This window comes from Octodon degus, unplaced genomic scaffold, assembly GCF_000260255.1.
Source record: "Octodon degus isolate 3935 unplaced genomic scaffold, OctDeg1.0 scaffold00312, whole genome shotgun sequence".
Taxonomy (NCBI): Eukaryota; Metazoa; Chordata; class Mammalia; order Rodentia; family Octodontidae; genus Octodon; species Octodon degus.
In genome coordinates, this window is record NW_004524888.1 from 1,029,943 (window position 1) to 1,036,153 (window position 6,211).

The 6,211-nt window shown below is 50.1% G+C and overlaps 1 protein-coding gene across 2 annotated transcripts in view; it reads left to right on the forward strand.

Annotated features, from left to right (window-relative positions):
• The first annotated feature begins 933 nt into the window (after positions 1-933).
• Phf2 (PHD finger protein 2) overlaps positions 934-6,211 on the forward strand; it is a 108,757-nt gene continuing 103,479 nt past the window's right edge. For both annotated transcript variants that reach the window (XM_004647562.2, XM_023707790.1), the window contains exon 1: positions 934-1,078. The gene's annotated coding sequence lies outside the window, so the exon portion shown is untranslated. The remainder of the gene's footprint in view (positions 1,079-6,211) is intronic.

Genomic DNA, 6,211 nt, shown 5'->3' on the forward strand with positions numbered 1-6,211 from the left:
TGGCGGGTTGGGCGGCCTGGCCCGGAGCTCTCCCGGTCGGCCGTGGCGGGCGGGATCGGTCCCAGCCCCCGCGCGGCGCCGGCCTGGCCTGCCAGTGGGCCTGGGCGGGAGTGAGGTGACAGAACGGTGTCTGGGTCGGGGGTGGGGGTTGTGGCTCTGCCGCCTACTCGCTGGCCTTCACGGTTCCCCATTTCCCTCCTCTCTGCTCTAGGAAGGGGCACCCCAGTTTTGACATGACCCTATGCTCTCTAAGGAAGATGGGGAGGGGGTGGGAGGTAAGCCCGGAGGTACTGAAACCCGCCCTCTTGGCCCTTGCCTTGGCCATGACCTGGCTGTGTGCCTGGGTTTCAAGAGCTGAGGTCCCTTCCCACCCAGAAGTAAAAGAAGGAGGAGGAGGAAGAGGAGGAGAAGGAGGAGTAGGAGTAGGAGTAGGAGGAGGAGGAGGAGGAGGAGGAGGAGGAAGAGGTGATCCTCAGGCCTAAACTGCTCCAACAGGTTCTCACATCTGACTTTGCCTGTGGGATGTGTTTGGGCCCGAGGAGGGCTGACCAGGGGGGCTGGCCAGGACTGCTTGCGGCTGCCCGCCGCCCACTGGGGCTCCAGTCTTAAGTGCCCTGGAGCAGGCTGGAGGGAGGGAGGGAGTATGGTGGTGGGTGGTCCCTGAACCTCCTTCCAGAGTGGAGACCCTCCTGTTGGCTCTCACCGTGGGTCTTTAGCATTTGGCTAGTGGTTCTTAAAAGGCAGCAGTGGGCTCTTGTCCAGACTGCTTGCTTTACAGGTAGGGAGCTGGGTGGCCAGGGTGCAGTGGGGCCTGCTCACATCTGTCAGCCCTGGGCCTGAGTCTCACCTTCCTGCTCCTATTAGGGATGCTTGTGGGAAGTGTGTTGGGATTTGTGGACTCCTGACTTTTCTTCAGCCTTCTGGGCTGACTTCCTGGACTACCCTGCTAAGATGCCCCGGGTTGGGGAGAGCAGTGAGTGCAGGTGTGATCCCTGTGCTCTGTCTGGAAAAGGGCCACTACAAACATCTGTGTCAACTGGAGTCCATCTTAGAGGCTTTCATGGCCAGACCCCTGAGGGTGAGTGCTTCCTGGGCTCCTCAGGTCTAAAGGTGCTGGGAAGCTGACTCTGAATAACTCTGAAAGTGAGGGGACACTTCTCCCCACTCCTGGCTCCACCCAGGGCCTGCAGAGCCCATGGGTACCCATCAGCCCCGCCCTCAGGCACTGCCCCCACTCAGTGCAGGTGAGTGAGTCTGGGGGAACCTTTGTCTTGTGACCCAGTGATTCTCTGGGAAGGGAAGTCTTGTTCTGAGCTCAACTTGGTGGCCAGAGGAAAACCTAGGAATGAAAGGTGGCTGGGGAGAGGGGCTGAAAGCTAGCCTAATGAGTTGATGTCTTTGCTGTTTTGGCACAGGCAGAGGCAGGCAAGTGTGACCAGTCCTGGCCCGTGAAAGGGAATTTTTGGGGGGGAGGCTTTATCTCTTTATTGCATGTCTGAAGTCTTTGACTTGACAAGTCAGGCAGTTGATCAGCACAGATTCATTTCCACCTGTTGGGGATCTGAAAGGGCCTCAGCCTTGGGAGATATTTTCTCATGCCTTTAATCAAGGGTCATTTGCTCCAGTGAGCCCTGAGTGGTGAAAACCCCTAGTGTGTGTCGAGTCTGGGTGGCTCTGAGCAGGGCCTGCATGGGAAGATGGTGCAATCCGGTGAGCCTGGTGTGTGAGGCACGGCTAAGCCCGCAGTTTCCACAGCCCAGGGCGGATCCCGGGTCCCTCTCCAGCACACCAGTGGTCACAGGTAAAATGAAGGTATGGGACCAGCCCTGAGCATTCCCCACACCAGTGTTCTTGGTTGACCCTCATGACTTTCCAGACCTGGTACCACTGATACCATTTTTACTTCATAGTATATGTTTTAGCTCACTTTTTAAAGTTTGAAGACTTTCACACCTTTTACTTTAAGGGAGTTTTATACTTACAGAGAAGTTTCAGAAATGGGACAGTTTCCCTACATGTGCTCCTCTTCTCCACTTCCCCTACAGCTGCCATCTGAAAAAAACCACGGTGCCAGTGTCAAAACCTCAGACTTGAACTGCTTTTGACTGAACTACAGACTTGGACACTTACCCAGATTAGTTTTACAAGGTCCCCCTCCTTGGCCTCCTTTTCCTGTTCCAGGATCCCATTGCATTTAAGTCTCCTGCCTCCTTAGTCTGGGGAATATTTCTTTTAAAAGGAAACTTCATATCATTCCCTGAAATAGAACATTAGTGTAGCTTGCCATACACAGTAACTGTAAAAATAAACACAGTAACTGTTGAAGTAAAAAGACTTGGTTTGTCCTAAGGAGGTCACATTACATTTCTCCAGCAGCCCTGTTTAGGGCAGGATTGGACAGAGGATTCTCCAAGTCACCCAGACTCACAGTGGTGGCATCCTCATTCTTGGCAACAGTCATTGCTGAGAACTTGATTGAAGCAGCCACTTTCTAGGGCCTGGGCTTGTTTCTAGGGTGCATTCATTCCACAAGGCTGGGCCAGGATGTGTGTGTGTGTGTGGGGGGGGTCCATTGTAGTCCTCAGAAGGACTAGTTTGCATAACGGGACAGGGAAGGAGACCCTCCTTTCTGCTCCCTGGTCTGTGTGTACTGTACTGGTGCTAGCGCTTCCTGAGTCTTTGCAGTCTTCCTCCTCCTCCCTTGACCATGGCTGGTGCTCCTGGGCACTTTGTTGACTCTGCCTGTCTTGGTTGGCATCAGTTGTGGCGCTGCCTGGGTCTTGGGGTTTTGACTCAGAAGGGTTGGATTGGGGGTAGGATCTAGTAGGAGGCAGCTGATGGCCGATTATCATCCAAAGTGTCTCATCTGCCCTTTTGGGTAGGAATGTTGAGGACCTGTCCTCTCATTTTAGGGAACTCACTCCTGGGCAGAGGTCTTTCAGTCATGTGCTGCAGTCCTTCCTTGTGTCTGTATCGTTCATCTGGAGAACAAGAGCAGACCCTGTGCCCTGTACCCCCAGCTTGTAGCCTAGGTGACCTGGCTTTGCACCTACTTGTGACTTGATTGGAAGAATGATCTCTGGGAAGTACAGATGATTCTATTAATGAACCCAACATCCTTGAATTGTAGCTTTTTGGTCCTCTTTTAGGTGCTTGTTGTATTGGATTTGAAGTTTTTTTTTTGAAACATCATCACTAAAATTGACTTGAAAAAGCTTGAAACCTACATGGGTAACTTTGGTGACAGAAGTTTCATTTGTTTCTCAGTATATGCATTCAGTGTGTATCCTGCCAGGGACTTGGAGGTGGCTGTGAAGACTGAGAATAGCCAGGCAGAACCTTTCGGCTCTTTGGGGGTTTCTCATGCAGGGATTCAAACTTACAGATAGTTTCATCTCAGTCTGGTCCTATCACAGAGGGGTAAGTGCTATGGTAGCAAAGAAATTAGGGTGCCATGTTGTGGGAGCTGTAGGTGTAGCCAGGACTCAGCTTATTTATGGGAAAGGCCAGCCTGAAGTGTTTGTTTGATTAATTGAGCAATTTAGTCTCACTAAGTTGTCCTGGCTGGTCTTAAACGTCTCATTTTGCTGCCTCAGCTCCCAAGGATCTGGGATTCCAGGTGTGTGGCACCATTCCTGGCTCAGACTGAGGTTTTGACAGGTTCCCGATGGCTGCTGTGAGGACAGTTAGAGGGTGAAGGTGGGAATGGGGAGTCAGCCGGGGGTAACTGCTCTCATTCAGGTGAGAAAGGGCAGACTCATAGGGAGGTGGGTATGGGGTTGGCATGGGAAATGGTCAGATCTGGGGAATGCATATTGCTCATTGGGCAAAACTTACCTCACAGAGCTGCCTCTGATCCTGTATGACTCTGTGTCCCTTTTGGGTTCTGGCCACTTCTCCAGGTCCTGTCTTTGTGCCCATCTCCATCAGGATTGAGTTGTCCTGTATGAGCATTCACTGTGTCCATCCACCCCTAAGCTTCTGTTTGGGGTACCTGGGGATATGGAGCAGGACCATGGCCATGCTGAGTGGCTGGCTCTACTGCTGACCATCAAATGGTGTCAAGGGGCTGGGGAGATAGCTTGTGGAATAAGCACTTGCCTGGCAAGCACAAGGGCCTGAGTTCAATCCCCGGTTCCACCAAAAAAAAAAAAAAAAAAAAGAAAATGTGGGTGTTAAGACCAAGGGTCATGTCCCATCCCTGAAATCTGGATGATCAAAAACCCATTCGCAGAATGCTGGGGAGGGACAGCATTGTGATATGTTTAGAAATAGTTATTAATTATTTTAAGACAAGGAATTACCCTATGGGATCTTTCAAAGTTCTACAGGAGGTGGGAAGAATTCCTAGCCAACTTCTAGAGAGCAAAGCAGACCTCTCTTGTCTAACCTTGCTTTCGAAATGAAATGTGCTCTCAAGGAAGCAACTGGTATGAGCCTTTTTTTAATCACCAGAATGTTTGCTTTTATTAGACATATTTAGCTAGAAACATACTTGGTGTGAGCATCAGGGTTGTAGCCACATTTGTTTGAGGCCACTTGGGCCTCTGGTGTGGCTGCAGATGGCCTGAGATCCTGCCTGAGGCTTGGGATGCTCAGTGTCTACCCAGCCACAGGCACCCCTTTGTCTTTGGCCATCTCCTCCTAGTGCCTCACTACTTGTCAGGTCCCTATTTCAAAATAATGAAGGTGTTTGCTGTTGGAAGCCAGGGAGGGCCTGCGATGCAGTATTCTGTGTTACAGTGCACTGGAAGAATCTGACTCCTAAAATTCTGGGTGTGGGCAAAACCAGTCTGCTGATTGGATTTGGAGATTATAGAGGGTGTTTAATGATGCCGCAGGAGCTGACATTCAAGCAGGTTTAACACCTTAGATGTTGTGCATTCATTATCTTGTTTGGTTCCTGTGTCTACTGTGAGTAGTACATGGAGTGAGCCATTCTGTCACCTCCATTCGCAGCCCCAACCCAGGGGCAGCTAGTGGAGAAGTCATGGGGCTTGGTGTTGTGCCAGTCTCCTCACTCCAGTGGGTGCACTCTGACCTGCAGCAGGTGGACACATGTACCTCCTAGAGGATACAGTGAGGAGGTGGCGCCTGCCTTATGCTCACAGGGCTCAAGGGTCTGAACAAACACCAGGTGCTGGTAACACTTGTATCCATGGTGTGACAGTGTGACATGGGTGGAAGTGTAGGAGGGTTGCAGAGCGATGGATGTGGTTCTCTCTCCAAGCAGCCACCTGCAGCAACTTGCACTCAGTCTCAGGATGTGCCAGTTCCTCAGGGTCCCTCATGCCTTAGCATCCCCACCTCTGCTTTTCTTTTCTTTAGTCTCCTTACTGCTGCTGACCTCCATTCCCAGATTTGTGACTTGGTGGCTGTGGGCTACCCTAGCTGAAGGCCTCTTCCATCCTGCCCCCTCCCCTGCCACTATGCTGAGGAAAACCAGAAAAATATATTTAGAATTCTAGCCAGAATGGCTTTCATCTCAAAGCTGGAGAGAACTCAAGGTCTTTGTGCAGCCTGTCCAGGCAAATGGAGAAGCCAGTCCTTTCTTTCTTTTCAATTGAGGTGAAATTCACAGAACCTAAAATTAACTGTTTTAAGGTATACAGTTCAGTGGCACTTAGTGCATACATAATGTTGTGCAGCCCTCACTTCTGTCTGGTCCCAAACATGTTCATCATTCCAGAGTGAAGCCTTTACCCACTTAGCAGTCTTGCTCTTCCCCTCCTGTCTCCCAACCCCCACAATAAGTAGTCTGCCTTCTTGCTCTGTGGGTTGATCTAGTCTGGAAATTTTGTATTTCATGTATAGAATCGTATAATATGTAAACTTTTCAATCTGACTTTTTTTCACTGAGCATAATGTGTTTGAGGCTCATCCACACTGTAGCATATGCTAGTGTCCCATTGATTTTTATGGCTGAATATTATACCATTGTATGGAGAGGCCACAGTGGACACTTGAATTGTTTCCACTGAATACTGGTGTGAATGGTGCTACTATGAATATGTGTGCACAAAGACCACTTGATCACCTGTTTTCAGTTCTTTTAGGCATCCAACCATGATATATACCACATATAAATATATGTAAAATATAGGGGCTACGCTCCTAGCCATATATTTAACTTTTTTTTTTTTTTTTTTTGGTGGAACCAGGGATTGAACTCAGGCCCTTGAGCTTGCCAGGAAAGCGCTTATTCTACCGA